The sequence below is a fragment of the Rissa tridactyla genome, chromosome 4 (genome assembly GCF_028500815.1).
Source record: "Rissa tridactyla isolate bRisTri1 chromosome 4, bRisTri1.patW.cur.20221130, whole genome shotgun sequence".
Lineage (NCBI taxonomy): Eukaryota > Metazoa > Chordata > Aves > Charadriiformes > Laridae > Rissa > Rissa tridactyla.
Window position 1 is genome coordinate 15,563,776 of NC_071469.1, and position 12,678 is coordinate 15,576,453.

At 36.0% G+C, this 12,678-nt stretch overlaps 1 protein-coding gene across 4 annotated transcripts in view; it reads right to left on the minus strand.

Moving 5' to 3' along the window:
* The window catches only part of SOX6 (SRY-box transcription factor 6), a 378,055-nt gene that overhangs the window by 331,580 nt on the left and 33,797 nt on the right, over positions 1 to 12,678 (minus strand). Inside the window, exon 1 of one of the 4 annotated variants that reach the window (XM_054200767.1) lies at positions 8,864 to 8,941. The exons of the other annotated variants lie outside the window; for them this stretch is intronic. The gene's annotated coding sequence lies outside the window, so the exon portion shown is untranslated. Of the gene's footprint in view, positions 1 to 8,863; positions 8,942 to 12,678 lie in introns of those variants that run through there. 4 annotated transcript variants of the gene reach the window in all.

Here is a 12,678-nt window from a genome sequence, read left to right on the forward strand (position 1 = left end):
AGAACCACAAGACATACACCACACTGCTTGGAAGGCTGGAGGCAGAGGAGGAACTCCAGTTATAACTCATGGGTTGGAGATCGCAAAAAACTCCTCAGTGGCCGGAGCAGGCTGGTAAGCGCTGCCGGCTCCCTGCTCCCACATCAAGGGACTCAGATTGCCCAGCAGTTCCTGCACCAGCCCACTGCCACTCACATGATGTAGCTATGACACAAAAAACACTTCTGAACTTTTTGTGGAGCTACATGACATTTTAATAGCCACAGGCTGGGTCATTCCTAACCAATATGACTGAATTAAAGAAAACAGAGAAAGCTTTCAAAATGGGTATGTTTCTGTAGCTTTTACATGTACAGATCTATGTGCTGAAGGCACTACAAGGCAAATTAAGCCCAGAATGAAGAGTTACAGCATTACAAGCCCCAAGAAATATGGACTGGTGTTCCAAATACCAGAAACCCTTCCAATATGTGGTACTGTTAGAAGGATGTATCAAATACAGGACGAGTTTTACAGCAAATACAAACTGCACTTGGAAAGTTACTTCCTACACCTTGCAGCCATGCGGAAGGGACATGGTTTGGAAATGGCATCCAGGGTCGCTCTTCAGAGACTCACGTTTGTCATAAAATTCTTGAAATCAGCCACACAAAGACAGATATGGCAGCTCTGGCATTGAACTCCACTATAATGTTGGGCTATTTTTTTCTCTTCTGTCCCTCTGTGCCTCAAATGTACTTTCTCGGTTTGGGATGATAGCTTTTTAATCTCTGCCTATGTGTGCGCAGAGACTTGAAACTGTAACAGGGTCTCAGGGCGCTACTGTAAAACAACCTCACAAGGGTTCTCTGGGTACAACTTTAACACAAAATAATAACAATGTTTTTGTTTATTATATAATATTATCATTAGGTAATAATTGCATTCCAGAACAACACCACCACACATACCAGGAGCTGTTAGCCTATCGCACCAATGCATTTTTTCTTGGCAAATTGCATTAAAATTCTATTAGTAGTTTTTGGCTCCCTTTATCTTTTGAATACATAACGTGTCAGGTTTCCTGCTCTTTCATATTCAGACCAATGTTTAAACTAATTTTACTGAAGAATTGGCTTACTTTATTTAAAAGAGGGTATGTTCTTTCAGCTCAGTCATATGACTGAAAAGGACAGTATAAAAAAGTATAAAATGTTATTCAAACCATAATTTAGCATGCAGTTAAGTCTCTTTAATGAGCTTCATGAGCTCTGGATTGAACTAAATTGAAATTCAATTACACAACAGGATGGAATCACATTGATTTGCGATTCAAATCAACGATCTATATTTACAGGAACATATTCACTTTATCCCCAATTTTTTATATATTATCTATGTATTTTTTTAAATTTTATCTACAATTGCTGACCTCCTCTGAGCAAATAAACAGTCTTTTTGGAAAGAAAAATAAAAATAAATTCCGTGACTGTATTTTCCTTGCTAGACAAAGCACCAAGAATTACATAGAGCTGTGAACAGTTAAATAGCATGAGAGGCTTTGAGTCATCATACGGCACTGCTCAAGGTCTCAAGCTGCTGCACACAGAATACAGAAAGCATTTAGGACGCATCTTCATCAAGTTCTTTCACTGGACTTTGACTCAAACACCTACTAATTTGTACTTGCGCTACACTTACCAGATGCAAACTCCTTGGCACAATTTCTGATAGTGTAATAGCTACATATGCATAAACAAGGCTTGGAGTAGTAACAAGAAACCTCTTAAACAGGAAACTAAAGCCCTCAAGCAAAGAGATAGTGGGGAGGAAGCGTTAATTGGGAAAGTCCAGCTTTACCATTACTTCCAAGAACTTGAAATGGTAAGACAGTTGAAATGCCTATCTGGTATTTTTGAGATATCAACAATAATACTAGCGCATGGGAACACAGTACCATGTCTAACATTCCAGCATAAATATACCACGTAGCAATTGGATTTGAAAAGTCCCTGAAAATCAGAGATTCAACCTGTCACAACTATGGTGCACTAACACAACAGAAAAAATAGAGATTGGTGGTTTTGATTTTAAAAAAAAAAAAAAAAAAAGAAAGAAAGAAAAGAAAAAAAAAAACAATAAAAATGCAACAATGTACCCTTACCTTCAGAATTTAATGTAAGCAGGTTGTGAACTAAATGGCCAGGAGCTGTCATCTGTACACGTGCTCACATTTTTTTTGTGACAAATCCATTTTTTAATATTACAATATAACGTAAGTGTGCCATTTGCTCCCACTGAAACTAGTGTTAATCCAGACAAAATATTGGGGTTCTGTATTGGAGAGTATCATATTACTGAAGCTCAGATTTTCAAAGCTAGTTAAGTAGGACATAAAAATCAATTAGAAGGCCTTAAAAATATCTGCCTTCAGGTCTACTTCCCTGGATTCCCTGAGGGACAAAAGCTCCTTACTACACATCTTAGGGATATTTTTCCCCCGAAATCCTGAAACATAATAATTATAGCTTAAGTCTTAAAAAAAAAAAGAAAAAAAAGAAAAAGAAAAACAAAGAAAAAAACCCCTTCATATACTAGCTTCCCCTCTCAACTCCGACTTTTGAATTTATTTCTCCTGACACTATAACCAGAGAAAAGGAGGTCCAGGTGCTCTCATTTTAATTTCACCTTAGAAGAATTACAAGTAAATAAAACTTCTTTCTTCAAGGATCCATTCAGTCAATTAGAATCCCATCTTGCACATGTATCCTCTGTCAGAAAATGGTTCCCCAAGTATGCGGCACAGACTGCTACCAGCAAGGATATGGCTTTGTATTCTGCCCAAAGGACCATTCTATTTGTGATTATCTACAATACTCAGTCCTGAAGACAATTAACTCTCACCTGCTGGACAAATAAATCACATTTTTAAAAAACTGACGTTACCTCACCAAGCCCTCAAAACAAAAACCTCCCTTCGGTCTCTCCTAAAGCATGACTACTTTGTAAGTTAAAAAAGGAAGCAAAAAGTTATGTTTAAGGGAAGAGTACACCTTGAAACAGAAATTTAGGTGAAGCCCTAGTTTCTTCTGATTTTCACCTATGACATCTCTGTCAAATTCTTGTTTGTGATTTTGAACAATACCTGTTCTTGTTGCCTGTCACCTAAAGACTTTTATTTCCTGTTTTTTTCTGCAGTGTTCGCCTCTGGTATTTTGAAACCAGAACCGAAATATGTTCACCATAGATAGAAATCCTTGCAGGCAATACTGCCCATCAAATAAACGATACAACAACCCCTAGCTCCAATTCATGTTAAGACCAATCATGGGTACCATCAGTCAAGCAGGTTAAAATGCTAAAGCACTACTTTTTATTAGCCCATAAAGATCAGGCTTATGTTCATAGTTTGTTTTTTGTACTGTGTATAGAGATCACATATTAGTAAACTGTTGATCTTGGAGTCAGAGGTACCCTGCACTTTAGGACAGGCTGTCCTAAGCTACAAATTTAAAAACAAGTTTGGGGGAAGGGTTCTGTTTTTCACGTGCTGAAAATGATTCCTAGCCTCTTCACGTAGTCATATAAAACCGTATCTCCAGGCATTTACTAGCATTGCTCAACATCTCTGAGCCTCAGGCTATCTGCACCTGCCCTCAGCATGATACTGACAAGCAGCAATGAAAAGCTGATGGCTAGAGGGGTGGCTACTAGGTGCTTTACATACGATATTTCAAAAATGTAAATGCAATACTCAAAAAAAAAAAAAAAAAAAAAATCACGCACTCAAAAAGTTGGCATTAATCTGGATAGCAAACCTCAAAATTTTACAAAATTAACTCATCAGCCTGACGTGTCCCATTACAAGATCTTATCACTGGTTTAACTAAACAAAAGGAAAAAAAATGAACGAGAGAAGAAAAACATACAGGGAATAACTTATATTTCTTTAAAAAGAAAGTTCTTTAGGAAGCGCTTCAAATTTGTTTCTGTCTTGTGCTAAATGAAGCAGCTACTGCTGTGGAATTTTAGGGTGTTGTTTTCTCCGCTTTCTTTCTAACGAACACTGGAGTGAACATTACAGCAACATCCATCAGAAATCATTACAGCACAAGTTATAACTACTCCCCAGCAACTATAAAGTATGTAGGTTGCTTTCTTTTTTTCTTTTCTTTTTTTTTGGTAAAATTTTCTGATTCCTGTATTTTACTTTAACTAGACATACTTTGCTTCTTCGAGCTAGAAATTTCTCTTTTTCCAGGTGACTGCCCTCTTTTTCTGAGATATGCACCCTTTGGAATCCAGTACAAAGTTTATTACTTACGTATAAGTAAACTTACAATAAAACTTTCTGGAGAACCAAGGAAAAAGAAAGCGTTTAAAGTCTTAGCCAAAGCCACTCTCAAGAACCAAAAATCACATCTATAGATCATCTTTCACACTTCACAAAGTTTTTAACCCTTATTCTTCTCTTTCTTTATTTAAAAAACCATAAAATATTAGTTACAGTTCCAATGAGCACGTTTATAACTTCAGTTATTTTATTGCTAACTACTCCTTGCTTCCAAATAACGTAACCCTTCACTTTCTTTCTAGCTAAGTGCACCAGGGTGGTACCACAGGTACATTCAAGATCCCATTGTTCTCAGTGTTGTGTAAATTGTCATAAAGGGTTGGAACTAGATGATCTTTATGGTCCCTTCCAACCTGAACCATTCTGTGATTCTGTGATTTTGCTAAATATTCTGTCATCCCAATGAAATAAAGAATCCCTTGGAAATTTTCACAATTTTGCTGAATTATTAATACCTGGTAATTCACCACAAAGTCAAGCACTACTATTATTAATCACCAAAAGAATACATTGTGCACCTGTATAATGTTTCCAGATGAAATTTTAAAGTACCTTAAAAGAAATAGATATTTTAAAATACTACAGTTGGATGATAGTTTCCTCTGTACAAAGTGCCAACATAAAGCTTGTGGAACTTTCAAGTCATAATTTGAGGATCTAGAAGGGAGATCAATCAATACACATTTCTAATACTGTCACCCTGTACAGGGATTGTTTGTACAATTAAGTAACACCTTAATAGCAAGTCACCTCCTTGAAAACTGGGGAGTAAGATTCTTACTCAACAAGATCAGAGACAACAGAATCCCAGTCTAAAACATGTAGAGCTTTGCAAAAATCAGTAAAAATACTATTAAAACATTTAAAAAGTTATAAGTATAAAAAAATGCATTGCTCTTAGAAGTCAGATGAATCCTCTCTGTAAGCATGCCAACTCCGATTTTAAGATTAACTAATCACAAGTTGCTTAAGTGCATGTACAAAAATTAAGACATAATTATATCAAAAAATTTAGAAAGTGGCTCAATGCCAACAAGAGAATCTCCCATCAATCATATATGGTACTCTTCTTGTTACATCTCCCTACCTGGAGAAGCAGCTGTGTTCTACAGCAAGTCCCAACAATCTTTAAAACCTGGCTCCTGCAGACACAATAAGAGGGTCTAAAATCATAACCAATTAGGCCCTCCTGGTTTTGTTCACTGTTATATGGCAACATAAGAAGCAGGATTCTCGCATTTTATAAAACTCAAATTTCACAGCATTTGACAGTTGTACCAGTCCAATCCTGCAGAAGCCAAAGAACTTCCATGAGATAAGTGATGGCTGTACTTGGCCTAATTATCTCAACTACGCCTCATCCAAGATGTATTTCAACAAGCTGACCCTATAATTACGCTGCAGTCAATGGTGAAACTTTCAATGATCTCAACGACAATAACAACTAGAGTTTCAGACAAGGGTAATACTATTCTTGTGTAAAAACTGGAAGCAAATACTGACATCACTAGGTTCTCTAACATCACAAGGATTTAGCAAACATATCATACAGGTGCAAGAAAAAAAAAAATCATACCGGAACACTTCATTCAAATACATACAAAGTTCTCTGTGATTACAGCACACAAGTTACTGCTATGCTGTTATTAGGGCTAGCTGGAAGGTATTAAAATTTAAAGTCAAATTTTAACACTGCAGAGGCAAATCACTTAATACTTCCAACCTGTATGGGCTTACTTTATGAAATCAAGCAACGTTGTGGGACTTATAAAAAGTGCTGTGTGATCTGCTATTTAATTTCTGAGTTTCTCTACTCTCTAGATGTGGCCTTTCCAATTCCTCCAACGGGAAAATCTTCTAAAAGAACAGACCATTCTGCAGCCATCCCAGACTAGACATGAAAAATAAATATCATCATTATACACCTGAACCCAATATGTAGGATATATTCATATTGTAGGAGAATTATATATTAACAGCACACTGTGAAAACTGAGCATGCTGGGAAAATACCAAGCTACTCAAAACCAGTATTGTTCATAATATAGTTTTTCCACTTTGGAAACATACTTTGGCACCCTTACTATTAGGCCTAAGTATTCTGAATTTCAGATACGCTTACAGAGAAGTGGGGTTTACTCAGCTACATGTAAAGAAATATAGGGTTCATTCTTTTCTGTGTCTGAGAATAACTTGTCCACTCTGATTAAAAAGTATGCTGCTACAGAGGTTGGTAATTAAGCCTTTGGAGTTTGCCATTCATTAAAACTTGGTGATCCCACCCAAAGCACTTCATCATCAGAACCATCTGGTGTTCTTTCTGCACAATTACCAAAATACAGAACATATTTTGACTTGGCACTTGCATTTGGTAGACACTTTAGTCATTTTATAAGCAACAAAGCATCTTGCCAAAGCACAGCCTCAAAAGGAAATTTCAACACACCAGAATTTGACTTCTATCCTAGGAAGTCCTACAAGAATAGAAAGAAGGAACGTTTTCACTTTCAGCTGTCCTCACCTTCACATGCCAGATACCTCTTACCAGTTCCGTTACTCCATGTTTCCCCTATATGTTGATGATTCAGAGCATTATCTAATGGATAAGGGGTAAACTGAATTACCTTAGTTTGAGACTCAGTTTCTTTTAAGGTCCCTGGCTCTGAAATAAACTAACGATCCACCAGAAATTAAACTACTAGAAGCAAAAGGAACCAAAGCCATTTCACAATAATACTCTGAAGAAGAATAATATCGAGAATATTTCACACGAGACTTTCCCAACACATTTTTTTTCAGTGCCTGCACATACAATAATAATATAAGCGCAGCTTAAAATACAGGAAAGTCTGAAAAACAAAGGGAGAGGACAGGAACACGGACTACTCCTGAATGATACCACAATTCTTTTTGGCTCTTGGTTTTCAAGATCTACATAAAAGAAAACATGATGAGAGCATTGAACATACTTCCAAGAGCATTAATAAGTCTCTCTTGCAGATTGCCTTTAATTCACTTATTTTATTCATTTCTGCCAATAAAATTTGTGGGGAAAGGTGAAAATTTCTATGCAGTAATGATGTTATTCTCAGCTTTCTCAGGACAGTATGGATAGCACACACACAAAAATAATCAGAGAGCTCAAAGCCATGACCAATAATTCTCAAATCTAGACATTTCAGTCACTTTGGGAATTCTGAAGATAGGTTTACATTTTATGTTCCTCGCCTTACAAGAATCCCATATTCAAGGAAACAAAATGATGCAAACCTATTGAAACACATACTCTAAGGTATTTACTTTATATAGCATGCTAGGTGGAAAAAAATACTTTTCTCAAAGACTAATGCTTACTGAACACACATAGTATTAGTCTGGTTGATGTCAAAATTAGTAAAAATATATGAAAAAAGCAACAGGCAAATATTTAAAAAAAAAATAGCACAGTGTAGAAAATATATCCCAAATGAAAACTACAAGTTCCACATCAAACAAAAAGGCTGCTGCACTCCATATGGCATGGAAACCTTTAAAGTACTACAATAATATATAAACCGGGAAACACAGGTTTTCAGATCAAAATGAGCCAACCAGGACAGGGATTTGCACCCATCAAAATTTTGGATCAGTATTTGGACTGGTACAGCAAAAGAATAACATATTAGATAATTGTAAACATGGAGAACTGAAAAAAAAAATTACCAAAAAAATTCTAAGAAAGTTCTGTAAGAAATTTGGATGGAAATTAAACAATCTGTTATTGCAAGTAACTTTGCAAGGTTAGTCCCTCAATAAAACAACATTCTGAAGAAACAAGTCTAATGAAATTATAATAGTAAGATGCAAACAGGAGATGGATAAAATATGTAATAACACAAAAACATATCTGCACAATAGTAAAAGGCAGTGGAACTAATGAAAGTGAGAAATTAGAAATAGTAAATTTTGTGAAGAGATCTATGAGTGCATATGACAATCTAAGGAATCACGATTGTGTTCATCCTTATTAGACAAGCCATCAGATGGACAAAATGTAATATATGAGCAAGTAAATAAACATTTGACTACACAGAATGTCATTCTCATTGGGTGACACTCCAAAGAGTATAATCTCATCTGTTGGCAAAAACAAACTGCATATTACATCCTTATTTTTATACAGGATCTCAGAGCAGATTTCCTAACATCAGAGATTTAAAAAACAAATATGGTGGTTTTCCCTTTAATTTTATCATAGCTAATACTATTGTATCAAGTAGCAAATTATTATCACGTCATATTCTCATATCTTTTGAGCATCAGCGTGACTTTCTTAAGTCTCTACCAACAAGTTAAAAGAACAAAAGTATTTACTTTCAGGAAGGATGATCAGATTACTGTCACCTTACAAAAGCATTATGGGGTGTCCCTGTTATTTCAACTACTGTCATCACAGTGACACGTAGGAGCCATAATGTGATGATAAAACACCACCCCCAAAAGGAACAATTGAATTAAAATGCATAAAAATTGAGAAATCATTCAACTTACACCTTAGAATCTTGAGCAACTGCTATAACATCAGAAAAACTTTCACAGGGAAAGATGTTGGTGTTTTCAGGCCAATGGAATTAGTATTTTGGTTTAAATTTCACAGCATCTAGAAAAGCCCAAACACAAAGGAGCAGATTCACTAATGTATTACTTCAGTTTTTCTACACGTTAACTTCACAGAAACAGTGGTGTCTCATTTGCTATGAGACAAAGTAATTAGGTTTAATGTCTATATTTAAAAAAAAGAGACATCCTAACATCTCCACTTCAATTAAAAAAAAGTAATCTGCATATGATAGGTCCTTGCTTTACCTTTTCTAATAAAACTAGCAGTTTACCATTTATAAGAGTGATACATTCTGGCATATTTTTGATGCAAATTCTGTACAAGCAATGACATGAGATAGTAGTAGTCCTAAATTCCTCAAGCATGTTAAGACTGAGTTACCAGCTCTGAAAAATGGACACTTTTTGCAAAGCATATGAGCTAGTCAGGAGCCCAGTGCACGGTTTTTTCTATAATTGTGCTCCAATGGAAGAAAAGAGAAGCTGATGGATATAAACAGAGCAAGATACATTGTCTGACCCTATTCTTACCTACCCCAAATGGGAACAGGACCCAGCAGAGATTTCCCAAGTCCTCCCCATGCACAAATATACGCATTTCTATATCTTTTGGCCTTCACAACTGTGAATCAGAAACCAGGATCAGACCAGAAATAACTGCAGTCTGCTTTTCACGGAAACATAATTTTCTTGTTATGCCTTGCTATAGTTATATATCTTGTAATGTTATTCTTTTTGCATCCTAAAAATCTGCATCACTTTTTTTTTTTTTTTTTTGCTTCAGGATGAATTCTGCCTTCAGCTGCAAACTGGGAGTTCCCACAGAAGCCACGGTGGTGGCACACTGGTGTAAGAAGAAAAACAGACTCACACTTTGAGTTAATCGTGTCCTACATACTTTTATAGTAATATAATACATACAGTTTATGTTGTGATTTAAGAATTAAAAACTAATCATATGTAAAATTAGGCCATTCAAGAAATAACTCCCAAATAAGTTGGAATTAGAGCTGTATATGAACCATTCAATGCTTGCACTTGCATCAGTGAACTGGAAAAGCTCGGTAAGCCAGCAAGGCTTAGGTACAGAAGCTGGCACTCCAGAATTGTCCACAATCCCCTCTCCTTTAAACAATTAAAACAATCCTGCCATTTAATGGCAAGGAACAGGGAAGGAGCAAAGAGGAAAAAGGAAGGAAAGGATAAGGAACGAAATCCTTAACAGTATAGCCCAGAAGAATAACTTTTTTCAAATCTGGTCAAAAATTATTCCATTCTGTTTAATTCTGAATGCATCTGAAGCTCCTCCTTATTACAATTAATTATAATTGTAATACAAATTCATATGAGAGACGATAATCCCTTTTCCAAACTTCAAATAAAAAACGCTGAAGTCTGCCAATAATAAAACATATTTATCCTATTATGTGTTTCTCAACTTCCCATATACTTAGGAAGCACTTCCATCACTGGCTGCAAAACATCTGCATTGAACTAAATATGCTATTTTTCACTAAACTCTATGTAGATATTTTCCTGGAATTTGGAACTGCAAGTCAGTCACATGATAAATTAATCTAGAATATCATCAATTGATCTATATACGATCAAGTTACAGCCAGCCGTATCAGCCTTAGCAAATTATTGTGTTGCTTGAGCTCTGGAATCAGCAGTCTTTAGTTTATTTTTCTAGCTACTTGGCTGTCATTTAGAATGAAATTTTCATCGGTTCTTTTGATGAACAGAGGATATAAAAGCTGAGCTATGTCGTTTATGGCAGACTAACTGCTTTTGGGGGTATTATTTTAGTTAACAGACTATATAACTTCAAATTATAAAACATGTTTTCACAAACACGTACACACATATTTAAATTCACAACTAGCCAGATACATACAAAATACTCCTGAACTGAGAGATATTCAAGAAAAATAAGAACATGACTCTTTACCTTTCTTCAATTTTTAAAATCCTAAGGGAATCTATAAGCTCAGTCTTTTTTTTCCCCTCAATTTTTTTTTCTCCCTGCTTTTTATGAACAGAAATCCTGTCACACCAATATATTTTTGGCCAGACTACTGCATTCAAAACTGCCCTTTGACTTTGGGATACTGTTTTTAATACAGAACGAATATGACAGGATGAACAGAACTCTGTTCCTGTGAAAAGGCGGAAGGCAACGCAGAGAAGCAGAGACACGGGGAATCCTGAATATGCAAAAGAAAAAGATAGACAAGTCTTTCAAGGAAAAGTAAGATGAAATAAGAATATACACAACTGCACTAAACTGCAGCAGGTATTTAATAGTATGTAAAGTAAATCTGCTCTTAAAGTAGCCAATCACTTTGTAAGACTCCATCTTGAGACGACCCTGATTTTCCTAAAGATGTTGTCAAAAACCGGTTCTACAGAGTCTCAAGTTTAACCCCAAAAATAAAAGCACACATGACTAATTTTACATTGAAAACGTTGACATTTCCTATCTTATGAGCTGCTGAAAATATATTGAAAAAATTCCTTGAACTTGCAAGCTAGGTAATAGCTATAAGGAATGATCAACCAATAGCAAACTAATTCAAATATGCAAGTTTAACATAGCTTTAAATAGAGAAAAATATAACCGATTATAAAGAGAGCAAAAAAAAATGTAACTGTCAAAAAAGAAAATATCTGGGTTATGTAAAAGACCTAAGAAACAGCAACAGTAGCATATTTGGCCTGTTTCAGATGCTTAGCAAAGCTTTTCACCCTCTAAACAAATGCATGGAAATTCACAAATTCAGGCAGACAAAGTATATGAAACATATCTTTCCATAGATGCAGATATATAGAATATGACATCTAAATATCTGTTTAATTACAGAGGAGAGAGCATTGGGTGTTTAACAAATCAGACAAACAGAAATCTTATTGAAAGACCCTGTTCTTACTGGAAATCTGGACTAGCCAGATGCTGCTGCATAAATGGATTAGCTGTTTGTGTGTGTTACACAGTTTGAGACGATCTGGAGTAACAGGGTTCGTAGCGACACAGATCTGACTTGGAGGCCATCACTGAGGACCTTCAGCTTTGGTAGCCAGCAAAGCCATACAACTTCTGTATGGGCTGCAAGAGACAGCTGAGACATACACAGTGCATCCTCTGATTCTGTTCTTGCCCTGAATGCCATGGAAATTCATTTGCACACTTCCTGGCAAGACTGTTCTTATTTGCAAAGTAAATCAGCACCACTGTTGCTGCTGGGCAAAGTGAGAATGTGTGCAGGTGAAGAATTTGACTCTCCATCCTTAAATGCATTCAATTAGACTTGTGCAAGTGACATACCTGAATGAACTATTCACCAAAACCGAGCAGCTTAAACAGCAAGTCAATAGACTCAGCTGTACGCAAAAAGCAGATGGGAAGTACCCACACAAGTGGAAGATACACCAGAACTCTAAGGTAATACTCTCACAAGGTATCCCTGGTTTTGTCTAGTCTTACCTATACCTGTACCACAACTGCCTTTTAATGCGTCATTTGTTAAAGACACCCGAAATGCCCTTATTTAACACAGCACATCGTGAGTGCTAAAATAACCAGAAAAAAGTATTTTCACAGTAAAAGAATAGTAATATATGGCCTGGTGATGGCTCAAATCACAACACTGACCCTTACTCTTTCAGTGCCAATATGAAAGATTAAATTGCTAATAGCACAGCAGTGCTATATTTTCAGACCTAAAGTATGTAAGATTTCTCTACCA